Source organism: Chiloscyllium punctatum, unplaced genomic scaffold, assembly GCF_047496795.1.
Source record: "Chiloscyllium punctatum isolate Juve2018m unplaced genomic scaffold, sChiPun1.3 scaffold_742, whole genome shotgun sequence".
In the NCBI taxonomy this organism is placed as follows: Eukaryota; Metazoa; Chordata; class Chondrichthyes; order Orectolobiformes; family Hemiscylliidae; genus Chiloscyllium; species Chiloscyllium punctatum.
This window is the reverse complement of record NW_027310476.1, coordinates 1-15,000: the sequence shown is the minus strand read 5'-3', so window position 1 is coordinate 15,000 and position 15,000 is coordinate 1.

Genomic DNA, 15,000 nt, shown 5'->3' with positions numbered 1-15,000 from the left:
TTAGACTTCCGTGAGCTCTCCGGCTTGCACCGAGACCCGAAGTCGACGTGCTAAGCACCACGGGACCCCTTTCGCCTGCAGGTCCCGAGCCGCCTTTATTTGCTGTTACGAGCATCGTGTGCCCCATACCTGCGTGACAAGCACCGCAGGGCGGCAGAGCCATCGCACTTAGCCGGGTGGCAGAGGAGGACCAGACTATTCACAGATAGCGGCCCAACGACTCCCAGAGCCGGTCGTGCGGCGCGCGAGGTCTGCTCTCTTCACAAGAGGCTTTATTAGGGAGTGCTAAGGCAAGGTTCTGTGCCCTCCACCCTCATCGCAACACCCATGGGAGCCTCCGGTCGTCAATAGACCGCCGCACCGGCCTCTGACTGACTCTCAGAATGGACGGAAAGAGCCGGGTAAGCCTTTCAAAAGATTCGACCACGTGCCGAAAACTTTAGACTTCCGTGAGCTCTCCGGCTTGCACCGAGACCCGAAGTCGACGTGCTAAGCACCACGGGACCCCTTTCGCCTGCAGGTCCCGAGCCGCCTTTATTTGCTGTTACGAGCATCGTGTGCCCCATACCTGCGTGACAAGCACCGCAGGGCGGCAGAGCCATCGCACTTGGCCGGGTGGCAGAGGAGGACCCGACTATTCACAGATAGCGGCCCAACGACTCCCAGAGCCGGTCGTGCGGTGCGCGAGGTCTGCTCTCTTCACAAGAGGCTTTATTAGGGAGTGCTAAGGCAAGGTTCTGTGCCCTCCACCCTCATCGCAACACCCATGGGAGCCTCCGGTCGTCAATAGACCGCCGCACCGGCCTCTGACTGACTCTCAGAATGGACGGAAAGAGCCGGGTAAGCCTTTCAAAAGATTCGACCACGTGCCGAAAACTTTAGACTTCCGTGAGCTCTCCGGCTTGCACCGAGACCCGAAGTCGACGTGCGAAGCACCACGGGACCCCTTTCGCCTGCAGGTCCCGAGCCGCCTTTATTTGCTGTTACGAGCATCGTGTGCCCCATACCTGCGTGACGAGCACCGCAGGGCGGCAGAGCCATCGCACTTGGCCGGGTGGCAGAGGAGGACCAGACTATTCACAGATAGCGGCCCAACGACTCCCAGAGCCGGTCGTGCGGCGCGCGAGGTCTGCTCTCTTCACAAGAGGCTTTATTAGGGAGTGCTAAGGCAAGGTTCTGTGCCCTCCACCCTCATCGCAACACCCATGGGAGCCTCCGGTCGTCAATAGACCGCCGCACCGGCCTCTGACTGACTCTCAGAATGGACGGAAAGAGCCGGGTAAGCCTTTCAAAAGATTCGACCACGTGCCGAAAACTTTAGACTTCCGTGAGCTCTCCGGCTTGCACCGAGACCCGAAGTCGACGTGCTAAGCACCACGGGACCCCTTTCGCCTGCAGGTCCCGAGCCGCCTTTATTTGCTGTTACGAGCATCGTGTGCCCCATACCTGCGTGACGAGCACCGCAGGGCGGCAGAGCCATCGCACTTGGCCGGGTGGCAGAGGAGGACCAGACTATTCACAGATAGCGGCCCAACGACTCCCAGAGCCGGTCGTGCGGCGCGCGAGGTCTGCTCTCTTCACAAGAGGCTTTATTAGGGAGTGCTAAGGCAAGGTTCTGTGCCCTCCACCCTCATCGCAACACCCATGGGAGCCTCCGGTCGTCAATAGACCGCCGCACCGGCCTCTGACTGACTCTCAGAATGGACGGAAAGAGCCGGGTAAGCCTTTCAAAAGATTCGACCACGTGCCGAAAACTTTAGACTTCCGTGAGCTCTCCGGCTTGCACCGAGACCCGAAGTCGACGTGCTAAGCACCACGGGACCCCTTTCGCCTGCAGGTCCCGAGCCGCCTTTATTTGCTGTTACGAGCATCGTGTGCCCCATACCTGCGTGACGAGCACCGCAGGGCGGCAGAGCCATCGCACTTGGCCGGGTGGCAGAGGAGGACCAGACTATTCACAGATAGCGGCCCAACGACTCCCAGAGCCGGTCGTGCGGCGCGCGAGGTCTGCTCTCATCACAAGAGGCTTTAGGGAGTGCTCAGGCAAGGGTCAGCCCGCAGCCTTCCTGGCAACACCCAGGGGAACCAGGCCACTCGCGTCTCTCGCCTTCATTTTCGACACGAGCGCCTGCGGAGGGCCACCACCCCCTCCGATTGTCAAGAGACCTCCGCACCGGCCTCTGACTTACTCTCAGAATGGACGGAAAGAGCCGGGTAAGCCTTTGAAAAGATTCGACCACGTGCCGAAAACTTTAGACTTCCGTGAGCTCTCCGGCTTGCACCGAGACCCGAAGTCGACGTGCTTAGCACCACGGGACCCCTTTCGCCTGCAGGTCCCGAGCCGCCTTTTATTTTTGTTACGAGTATCGTGTTCCCCAAACCTGGGTGACGAGCACCGCAGGGCGGCAGAGCCATCGCGCTTGTCCGGGTGGCAGAGGAGGACCAGACTATTCACAAATAGCGGCCCAACGACTCCCAGAGCCGGTCGTGCGGCAGGCGAGGTCTGCTCTCATCACAAGAGGCTTTAGGGAGTGCTCAGGCAACGGTCAGCCCGCAGCCTTCTTGGCAACACCCAAGGGAACCAGGCCACTCGCGTCTCTCGCCTTCATTTTGGACACGAGCGCCTGTGGAGGGACGGCCGGAGTCAACGTGGGGTTTGCCCGCCCTCCAATAGTGTCAAAAGACCGCCGCACAAGTCTCTGACTGACTCTTAGAACAGACAGAAAGAGTTTGTCAAATCTGTCAAAAAATTGACAAAGTGTCAAAAATTCGACTTCCAAGAGCTCTCCGGCATGCACTCATACCTGTCATTAAAGTGCTATGCCCGTGGAACCGTTTTTCGGATGCCTTTCAGAACGGTCCCGCGCCGCCATTTTGTTCTAAAAATCGTGTTCCCATATATCTCCGGGTACCCCGCCAACCTCACTGCGGAAAAACTACAAGTGGCACTGAATGGGTCTGAATTCCAAATTTGACTGCATCGGTCTGGAACTCGGTCCGGTCAAAACCGTTTGGATTTTTCTCGGTCCGGACTTCCGCGACAGACAAAGTTAAAGTTTTCGGGCTGCAGGCACAAAACGACAGCTGGCCATTTGCCGGGCTCAATTCACCCAATTCCTCCGGCACTTCGGAGCACATGTTCGGTGTAAGTTTGCGAATCTTTCCCGATGCTGCAGCATTTTCCTCCGCTGACACTTAGAATATTTTTCACACTTTGCTGAAAATTTTTCTAAGTGTTTTTTTCCAAGTTTTCCTGGTTACTGATTTCTTCTTTTTAAACATTTTTCTAAGTTTTTCTGGTTACTGATTTCTTCTTTTTAAACATTTTTCGCAGTTTGTCTGGTTACTGATTTCTTCTTTTTAAACATTTTTCGCCGTTTTTCTGGTTACTGATTTCTTCTTTTTAAACATTTTTCGCCGTTTTTCTGGTTACTCATTTCTTCTTTTTAAACATTTTTCTAAGTTTTTCTGGTTACTGATTTCTTCTTTTTAAACATTTTTCTAAGTTTTTCTGGTTACTCATTTCTTCTTTTTAAACATTTTTCTAAGTTTTTCTGGTTACTCACTTCTTCTTTTTAAACATTTTTCTAAGTTTTTCTGGTTACTGATTTCTTCTTTTTAAACATTTTTCGCCGTTTTTCTGGTTACTGATTTCTTCTTTTTAAACATTTTTCGCCGTTTTTCTGGTTACTGATTTCTTCTTTTTAAACATTTTTCTAAGTTTTTCTGGTTACTCATTTCTTCTTTTTAAACATTTTTCTAAGTTTTTCTGGTTACTGATTTCTTCTTTTTAAACATTTTTCTAAGTTTTTCTGGTTACTCATTTCTTCTTTTTAAACATTTTTCTAAGTTTTCCTGGTTACTCACTTCTTCTTTTTAAACATTTTTCTAAGTTTTTCTGGTTACTGATTTCTTCTTTTTAAACATTTTTCTAAGTTTTTCTGGTTACTCATTTCTTCTTTTTAAACATTTTTCTAAGTTTTTCTGGTTACTGACTTCTTCTTTTTAAACATTTTTCGCAGTTTGTCTGGTTACTGATTTCTTCTTTTTAAACATTTTTCGCCGTTTTTCTGGTTACTGATTTCTTCTTTTTAAACATTTTTCTAAGTTTTTCTGGTTACTCACTTCTTCTTTTTAAACATTTTTCTAAGTTTTCCTGGTTACTGATTTCTTCTTTTTAAACATTTTTCTAAGTTTTTCTGGTTACTGATTTCTTCTTTTTAAACATTTTTCTAAGTTTTTCTGGTTACTGATTTCTTCTTTTTAAACATTTTTCGCAGTTTGTCTGGTTAATGATTTCTTCTTTTTAAACATTTTTCTAAGTTTGTCTGGTTACTGATTTCTTCTTTTTAAACATTTTTCTAAGTTTTTCTGGTTACTCACTTCTTCTTTTTAAACATTTTTCTAAGTTTTCCTGGTTACTCATTTCTTCTTTTTAAACATTTTTCGCAGTTTTTCTGGTTACTGATTTCTTCTTTTTAAACATTTTTCTAAGTTTTCCTGGTTACTGATTTCTTCTTTTTAAACATTTTTCTAAGTTTTTCTGGTTACTGATTTCTTCTTTTTAAACATTTTTCTAAGTTTTTCTGGTTACTGATTTCTTCTTTTTAAACATTTTTCTAAGTTTTTCTGGTTACTCACTTCTTCTTTTTAAACATTTTTCTAAGTTTTTCTGGTTACTCACTTCTTCTTTTGAAACATTTTTCTAAGTTTTTCTGGTTACTGATTTCTTCTTTTTAAACATTTTTCTAAGTTTTTCTGGTTACTGATTTCTTCTTTTTAAACATTTTTCGCAGTTTGTCTGGTTACTGATTTCTTCTTTTTAAACATTTTTCGCCGTTTTTCTGGTTACTGATTTCTTCTTTTTAAACATTTTTCTAAGTTTTTCTGGTTACTCACTTCTTCTTTTTAAACATTTTTCTAAGTTTTTCTGGTTACTGATTTCTTCTTTTTAAACATTTTTCGCAGTTTTTCTGGTTACTGATTTCTTCTTTTTAAACATTTTTCTAAGTTTTTCTGGTTACTGATTTCTTCTTTTTAAACATTTTTCTAAGTTTTTCTGGTTACTCACTTCTTCTTTTTAAACATTTTTCTAAGTTTTCCTGGTTACTGATTTCTTCTTTTTAAACATTTTTCGCAGTTTGTCTGGTTACTGATTTCTTCTTTTTAAACATTTTTCGCAGTTTTTCTGGTTACTGATTTCTTCTTTTTAAACATTTTTCTAAGTTTTTCTGGTTACTGATTTCTTCTTTTTAAACATTTTTCTAAGTTTTTCTGGTTACTGATTTCTTCTTTTTAAACATTTTTCTAAGTTTTTCTGGTTACTCACTTCTTCTTTTTAAACATTTTTCTAAGTTTTTCTGGTTACTCACTTCTTCTTTTGAAACATTTTTCTAAGTTTTTCTGGTTACTGATTTCTTCTTTTTAAACATTTTTCGCAGTTTGTCTGGTTACTGATTTCTTCTTTTTAAACATTTTTCGCCGTTTTTCTGGTTACTGATTTCTTCTTTTTAAACATTTTTCTAAGTTTTTCTGGTTACTCACTTCTTCTTTTTAAACATTTTTCTAAGTTTTTCTGGTTACTGATTTCTTCTTTTTAAACATTTTTCGCAGTTTTTCTGGTTACTGATTTCTTCTTTTTAAACATTTTTCTAAGTTTTTCTGGTTACTGATTTCTTCTTTTTAAACATTTTTCTAAGTTTTTCTGGTTACTCACTTCTTCTTTTTAAACATTTTTCTAAGTTTTCCTGGTTACTGATTTCTTCTTTTTAAACATTTTTCGCAGTTTGTCTGGTTACTGATTTCTTCTTTTTAAACATTTTTCGCAGTTTTTCTGGTTACTGATTTCTTCTTTTTAAACATTTTTCTAAGTTTTTCTGGTTACTGATTTCTTCTTTTTAAACATTTTTCTAAGTTTTTCTGGTTACTCACTTCTTCTTTTTAAACATTTTTCTAAGTTTTTCTGGTTACTCACTTCTTCTTTTGAAACATTTTTCTAAGTTTTTCTGGTTACTGATTTCTTCTTTTTAAACATTTTTCGCAGTTTGTCTGGTTACTGATTTCTTCTTTTTAAACATTTTTCGCCGTTTTTCTGGTTACTGATTTCTTCTTTTTAAACATTTTTCTAAGTTTTTCTGGTTACTCACTTCTTCTTTTTAAACATTTTTCTAAGTTTTTCTGGTTACTGATTTCTTCTTTTTAAACATTTTTCGCAGTTTTTCTGGTTACTGATTTCTTCTTTTTAAACATTTTTCTAAGTTTTTCTGGTTACTGATTTCTTCTTTTTAAACATTTTTCTAAGTTTTTCTGGTTACTGACTTCTTCTTTTTAAACATTTTTCTAAGTTTTCCTGGTTACTGATTTCTTCTTTTTAAACATTTTTCGCAGTTTGTCTGGTTACTGATTTCTTCTTTTTAAACATTTTTCGCAGTTTTTCTGGTTACTGATTTCTTCTTTTTAAACATTTTTCTAAGTTTTTCTGGTTACTGATTTCTTCTTTTTAAACATTTTTCTAAGTTTTTCTGGTTACTCACTTCTTCTTTTTAAACATTTTTCTAAGTTTTTCTGGTTACTCACTTCTTCTTTTGAAACATTTTTCTAAGTTTTTCTGGTTACTGATTTCTTCTTTTTAAACATTTTTCTAAGTTTTTCTGGTTACTGATTTCTTCTTTTTAAACATTTTTCGCAGTTTGTCTGGTTACTGATTTCTTCTTTTTAAACATTTTTCGCCGTTTTTCTGGTTACTGATTTCTTCTTTTTAAACATTTTTCTAAGTTTTTCTGGTTACTCACTTCTTCTTTTTAAACATTTTTCTAAGTTTTTCTGGTTACTGATTTCTTCTTTTTAAACATTTTTCGCAGTTTTTCTGGTTACTGATTTCTTCTTTTTAAACATTTTTCTAAGTTTTTCTGGTTACTGATTTCTTCTTTTTAAACATTTTTCTAAGTTTTTCTGGTTACTCACTTCTTCTTTTTAAACATTTTTCTAAGTTTTCCTGGTTACTGATTTCTTCTTTTTAAACATTTTTCGCAGTTTGTCTGGTTACTGATTTCTTCTTTTTAAACATTTTTCGCAGTTTTTCTGGTTACTGATTTCTTCTTTTTAAACATTTTTCTAAGTTTTTCTGGTTACTCACTTCTTCTTTTATAACATTTTTCTAAGTTTTCCTGGTTACTGATTTCTTCTTTTTAAACATTTTTCTAAGTTTTCCTGGTTACTGATTTCTTCTTTTTAAACATTTTTCTAAGTTTTTCTGGTTACTCATTTCTTCTTTTTAAACATTTTTCGCAGTTTTTCTGGTTACTGATTTCTTCTTTTTAAACATTTTCCTAAGTTTTCCTGGTTACTGATTTCTTCTTTTTAAACATTTTTCTAAGTTTTCCTGGTTACTCATTTCTTCTTTTTGATCATTTTTCTAAGTTTTCCTGGTTACTGATTTCTTCGTTTTGAACATTTTTCTAAGTTTTCCTGGTTACTCACTTCTTCTTTTCAAACATTTTTCTTCGTTTTTCTGTTTACTCATTTAGCACTTTCAGGCACTTTCCGATCATTTCCTCGTTCCCGATTTCACCCTTTAAAACGCTTTCGGGCATTTCCCTAAGTTTTGCGGTTCACTCGTTTGGGACTCACTGACACCTTCTCTAGCTTCCCTGCTCACTTTTTTCGTACTGTTGAGAAAATTCGAACCCTTTCCTTAACTATGCCGGTTACTGACTTCACCGCTTCAGACCCTTGTCCCCGTAATGAAAGATACCATTTCCCACCGTGGGAAATGCACGAAAATCGGACTGAACACGGGGGAGGCTCCCCCCTCGAAGGCGAGACCGTCGGCAGAACCGCCGGGTCAAACCCGGCTGAGCTACCCGGCTTACAAGTCTCAAAGTCGGTATGAGCAGTCACGTCCACCCCCATTCCCTTTTGGACCACTTCCCACGGTTCCAAATGCATGAAAATCGGCCTGTACACGGGGGAGGCACCCGCCTCGAAGACGAGACCGTCGGCAGAACCGCCGGGTCAAACCCGGCTGAGCTACCCGGCTCGGAAGCGCCAAAGTCGGGTTGAGCAGTCACATTCACTCCCATCCCCTTTTGGGCAACTTCCCACGGTTGGAAATGCATGGAAATCGGACTGAACACGGGGGAGGCTCCCCCCTCGAAGGCGAGACCGTCGGCAGAACCGCCGGATCAAACCCGGCTGAGCTACCCGGCTTACAAGTCTCAAAGTCGGTATGAGCAGACACGTCCACCCCCATTCCCTTTTGGACCACTTCCCACGGTTCGAAATGCATGAAAATCGGCCTGTATACGGGGGAGGCACCCGCCTCGAAGACGAGACCGTCGGCAGAACCGCCGGGTCAAACCCGGCTGAGCTACCCGGCTCGGAAGCGCCAAAGTCGGGTTGAGCAGTCACATTCACTCCCATCCCCTTTTGGGCAACTTCCCACGGTTGGAAATGCATGGAAATCGGACTGAACACGGGGGAGGCTCCCCCCTCGAAGGCGAGACCGTCGGCAGAACCGCCGGATCAAACCCGGCTGAGCTACCCGGCTTACAAGTCTCAAAGTCGGTATGAGCAGACACGTCCACCCCCATTCCCTTTTGGACCACTTCCCACGGTTCGAAATGCATGAAAATCGGCCTGTATACGGGGGAGGCACCCGCCTCGAAGACGAGACCGTCGGCAGAACCGCCGGGTCAAACCCGGCCGGGCTACCCGGGTTAGAAGCCCTAGAGTCGGGTTGAGCAGTCACAATCACTCCCATCCCCTTTTGAACCTGTTCCCACCGTTGGAAATGCACGAAAATCGGCCTGTACACGGGGGAGGCTCCCCCCTCGAAGGCGAGACCGTCGGCAGAACCGCCGGGTCAAACCCGGCTGAGCTACCCGGCTTACAAGTCTCGAAGTCGGGTTGAGCAGTCACATTCACTCCCATCGACTTTTGGGCAACTTCCCACCGTTGCAAATGCATGAAAATCGGCCTGTACACGGGGGAGGCACCCGCCTCGAAGTCGAGACCGTCGGCAGAACCGCCGGGTCCAACCCGGCTGAGCTACCCGGCTTACAAGTCTCAAAGCCGGGTTGGGCAGTCACGTTCACCCCCATTCCCTTTTGGATCACTTCCCACGGTTCGAAATGCACGAAAACCGGCCTGTACACGGGGGAGGGTCCGCCCTCGAAGGCGAGACCGTCGGCAGAACCGCCGGGTCAAACCTGGCTGAGCTACCCGGCTTACAAGTCTCAAAGTCGGGTTGAGCAGTCACGTTCACTCCCATCGACTTTTAGACCACTTCCCACGGTTCGAAATGCACGAAAATCGGCCTGTACACGGGGGAGGCACCCGCCTCGAAGACGAGACCGTCGGCAGAACCGCCGGGTCAAACCCGGCCGAGCTACCCGGCTTAAAAGTCTCAAAGTCGGTATGAGCAGTCACATTCACCCCCATTCCCTTTTGGACCACTTCCCACGGTTGGAAATGCATGAAAATCGGCCTGGACACGGGGGAGGCTCCCCCCTCGATGACGAGACCGTCGGCAGAACCGCCGGAACAAACCCGGCTGAGCTACCCGGCTTACAAGTCTCAAAGTCGGTATGAGCAGACACGTCCACCCCCATTCCCTTTTGGACCACTTCCCACCGTTGGAAATGCACGAAAATCGGCCTGTACACGGGGGAGGCACCGGCCTCGAAGACGAGACCGTCGGCAGAACCGCCGGGTCAAACCCGGCTGAGCTACCCGGCTTACAAGTCTCAAAGTCGGGTTGAGCAGTCACATTCACTCCCATCGACTTTTGGGCAACTTCCCACGGTTCGAAATGCACAAGATTCGGCCTGAACACGGGGGACGCTCCCCCCTCGAAGGCGAGACCGTCGGCAGACCCGCCGGGTCAAACCCGGCTGAGCTACCCGGCTCGGAAGCGCCAAAGTCGGTATGAGCAGTCACGTTCACTCCCATCCCCTTTTGGACCGCTTCCCACGGTACGAAATGCATGAAAATCGGCCTGTACACGGGGGAGGCACCCGCCTCGAAGACGAGACCGTCGGCAGAACCGCCGGGTCAAACCCGGCTGAGCTACCCGGCTTACAAGTCTCAAAGTCGGGTTGAGCAGTCACATTCACTCCCATCGACTTTTGGGCAACTTCCCACGGTTCGAAATGCACAAAATTCGGCCTGAACACGGGGGACGCTCCCCCCTCGAAGGCGAGACCGTCGGCAGAACCGCCGGGTCAAACCCGGCTGAGCTACCCGGCTTAAAAGTCTCAAAGTCGGTATGAGCAGTCACATTCACCCCCATTCCCTTTTGGACCACTTCCCACGGTTGGAAATGCATGAAAATCGGCCTGGACACGGGGGAGGCTCCCCCCTCGATGACGAGACCGTCGGCAGAACCGCCGGAACAAACCCGGCTGAGCTACCCGGCTTACAAGTCTCAAAGTCGGTATGAGCAGACACGTCCACCCCCATTCCCTTTTGGACCACTTCCCACCGTTGGAAATGCACGAAAATCGGCCTGTACACGGGGGAGGCACCGGCCTCGAAGACGAGACCGTCGGCAGAACCGCCGGATCAAACCCGGCCGAGCTACCCGGGTTAGAAGCCTCAGAGTCGGGTTGAGCAGTCACGTCCACCCCCATTCCCTTTTGGACCACTTCCCACGGTTCGAAATGCACGAAAATCGGCCTGTACACGGGGGAGGGAGCCGCCTCGAAGACGAGACCGTCGGCAGAACCGCCGGTTCAAACCCGGCTGAGCTACCAGGCTCGGAAGCGCCAAAGTCGGGTTGAGCAGTCACATTCACTCCCATCCCCTTTTGGGCAACTTCCCACCGTTGCAAATGCATGAAAATCGGCCTGTACACGGGGGAGGGAGCCGCCTCGAAGACGAGACCGTCGGCAGAACCGCCGGATCAAACCCGGCTGAGCTACCAGGCTCGGAAGCGCCAAAGTCGGTATGAGCAGTCACATTCACTCCCATCCCCTTTTGGGCCACTTCCCACGGTTCGAAATGCACGAAAATCGGACTGAACACGGGGGAGGCTCCCCCCTCCAAAACGAGACCATCGGCAGAATCGACGGGTCAAACCCGGCCGAGCTACCCGGGTTAGAAGCCTCAAAGTCGGGTTGAGCAGTCACGTCCACCCCCATCCCCTTTTGGACCACTTCCCACGGTTCGAAATGCACGAAAATCGGCCTGTACACGGGGGAGGCACCCGCCTCGAAGACGAGACCGTCGGCAGACCCGCCGGATCAAACCCGGCCGAGCTACACGGCTTACAAGTCTCAATGTCGGTATGAGCAGTCACGTCCACCCCTATTCCCTTTTGGACCACTTCCCACGGTACGAAATGCATGAAAATCGGCCTGTACACGGGGGAGGCACCCGCCTCGAAGACGAGACCGTCGGCAGAACCGCCGGGTCAAACCCGGCTGAGCTACCCGGCTCGGAAGCGCCAAAGTCGGGTTGAGCAGTCACATTCACTCCCATCGACTTTTGGGCAACTTCCCACGGTTCGAAATGCACAAAATTCGGCCTGAACACGGGGGACGCTCCCCCCTCGAAGGCGAGACCGTCGGCAGAACCGCCGGGTCAAACCCGGCTGAGCTACCCGGGTCGGAAGCGCCAAGGTCGGTATGAGCAGTCACATTCACTCCCATCCCCTTTTGGACCGCTTCCCACGGTTTGAAATGCACGAAAATCGGCCTGTACACGGGGGAGGCTCCGCCCTCGAAGGCGAGACCGACGGCAGAACCGCCGGGTCAAACCCGGCCGGGCTACCCGGGTTAGAAGCCTCAGAGTCGGGTTGAGCAGTCACATTCACCCCCATCCCCTTTTGAACCTCTTCCCACCGTTGGAAATGCACGAAAATCGGCCTGTACACGGGGGAGGCGCCCCTCTCGAAGGCGAGACCGACGGCAGAACCGCCGGGTCAAACCCGGCCGAGCTACCCGGGTTAGAAGCCTCAGAGTCGGGTTGAGCAGTCACATTCACCCCCATTCCCTTTTGGACCACTTCCCACGGTACGAAATGCATGAAAATCGGCCTGTACACGGGGGAGGCACCCGCCTCGAAGACGAGACCGTCGGCAGAACCGCCGGGTCAAACCCGGCTGAGCTACCCGGGTCGGAAGCGCCAAGGTCGGTATGAGCAGTCACATTCACTCCCATCCCCTTTTGGACCGCTTCCCACGGTTTGAAATGCACGAAAATCGGCCTGTACACGGGGGAGGCTCCGCCCTCGAAGGCGAGACCGACGGCAGAACCGCCGGGTCAAACCCGGCCGGGCTACCCGGGTTAGAAGCCTCAGAGTCGGGTTGAGCAGTCACATTCACCCCCATCCCCTTTTGAACCTCTTCCCACCGTTGGAAATGCACGAAAATCGGCCTGTACACGGGGGAGGCCCCCCTCTCGAAGACGAGACCGTCGGCAGACCCGCCGGATCAAACCCGGCCGAGCTACACGGCTTACAAGTCTCGATGTCGGTATGAGCAGTCACGTCCACCCCCATTCCCTTTTGGACCACTTCCCACGGTACGAAATGCATGAAAATCGGCCTGTACACGGGGGAGGCACCCGCCTCGAAGACGAGACCGTCGGCAGAACCGCCGGGTCAAACCCGGCTGAGCTACCCGGCTCGGAAGCGCCAAAGTCGGGTTGAGCAGTCACATTCACTCCCATCCCCTTTTGGGCCACTTCCCACGGTTCGAAATGCATGAAAATCGGCCTGTACACGGGGGACGCTCCCCCCTCGAAGGCGAGGCCGTCGGCAGAACCGCCGGGTCAAACCCGGCTGAGCTACCCGGGTTAGATGCCTCAAAGTCGGGTTGAGCAGTCACATTCACCCCCATCCCCTTTCGGCCCCCTTCCCACGGTTGGAAATGCATGAAAATCGGCCTGTACACGGTGGGCGCTCCCCCCTCGAAGGTGAGACCTTCGGCAGAACCGCCGGGTCAAATCCTGCCGAGCTACCCGCGTTAGAGGTCTCAATGTCGGCTTCAGCAGTCACATTCAATCCCATTCCCGTTTGGACCTCTTCCCGCCGATGGAAATGCACAAAATTCGGCCTGAACACGCGGGACGCTCCCCCCTCGAAGGCGAGACCGTCGCCAGAACCGCCGGGTCAAATCCGGCTGAGCTACCCGCGTTACAGGTCTCAAAGTCGGGTTGAGCAGTCACGTTCACCCCCATCCCCTTTCGGACCCCTTCCCACGGTTGGAAATGCATGAAAATCGGCCTGTACACGGTGGGCGCTCCCCCCTCGAAGGTGAGACCTTCGGCAGAACCGCCGGGTCAAATCCGGCCGAGCTACCCGCGTTAGAGGTCTCAATGTCGGCTTCAGCAGTCACATTCAATCCCATTCCCGTTTGGACCTCTTCCCGCCGATGGAAATGCACAAAATTCGGCCTGAACACGCGGGAGGCTCCCCCCTCGAAGGTGAGACCTTCGGCAGAACCGCCGGGTCAAATCCGGCCGAGCTACCCGCGTTAGAGGTCTCAATGTCGGCTTCAGCAGTCACATTCAATCCCATTCCCGTTTGGACCTCTTCCCGCCGATGGAAATGCACAAAATTCGGCTCTGAACACGCGGGACGCTCCCCCCTCGAAGGCGAGACCGTCGCCAGAACCGCCGGGTCAAATCCGGCCGAGCTACCCGCGTTAGAGGTCTCAATGTCGGCTTCAGCAGTCACATTCAATCCCATTCCCTTTTGGAACACTTCCCGCCGTTAACAATGCACGATATTCGGCCTGAACACGCGGGACGCTCCCCCCTCGAAGGTGAGACCTTCGGCAGAACCGCCGGGTCAAATCCTGCCGAGCTACCCGCGTTAGAGGTCTCAATGTCGGCTTCAGCAGTCACATTCAATCCCATTCCCGTTTGGACCTCTTCCCGCCGATGGAAATGCACAAAATTCGGCCTGAACACGCGGGGCGCTCCCCCCTCGAAGGCGAGACCGTCGCCAGAACCGCCGGGTCAAATCCGGCTGAGCTACCCGCGTTACAGGTCTCAAAGTCGGCTTCAGCAGTCACATTCAATCCCATTCCCTTTTGGAACACTTCCCGCCGTTAACAATGCACGATATTCGGACTGAACACGGGGGCCGGTCCGCCCTCGAAGTCAACACCGTCCGCAGAACCGCCGGGGCAAATCCGGCTGAGCTACCCCGCCCCCGAACACTCAAAGTCCCTCTGAAGCCTTGCATTCGCCTCCTTGGAAAATTGACGTCAAACATTACCAAAATCGGGGGCACGAGCACTAAAGCTAAGTCTCACCCTTTCCCTATCCCTAACCAGGAACCGAACGCCCACCCTCAGCCTCACACCAACGCCGGTGCCACTCCAGACAGACACACCCTTCAAAACCACACCCATCCGGCCATGCAACTCAAAAAGGGTCCAAATTCAGAAACACCCCCTTCAAAAGGCACTCCATCCTCGGCCACACCACCGGGACATGCTCCCCTCGGCGATAATTAAGCCCCCACCACTATTTGAAGCCAACCGCAGCCGCAACTCGAACGGAGAAATCAGTAACCAATTCAAAAATGCGCTTGGTTACTGATTTCTACTGAGCCGAAAAAATTCTAAGTGTCGGTGGTTACTGATTTATACCAACCCGAAAATATTCTAAGTGTCGGTGGTTACTGATTTATACCAACCCGAAAAAATTCTAAGTGTCAGTGGTTACTGATTTATACCAACTCGAAAAAATTCTAAGTGTCAGTGGTTACTGATTTATACCAACCCGAAAATATTCTAAGTGTCAGTGGTTACTGATTTGTACCGACCCGAAAATATTCTAAGTGTCAGTGGTTACTGATTTATACCAACCCGAAAAAATTCTAAGTGTCAGTGGTTACTGATTTATACCAAGTCGAAAAAATTCTAAGTGTCAGTGGTTACTGATTTATACCAACCCGAAAATATTCTAAGTGTCAGTGGTTACTGATTTATACCAACTCGAAAAAATTCTAAGTGTCAGTGGTTACTGATTTATACCGACCCGAAAA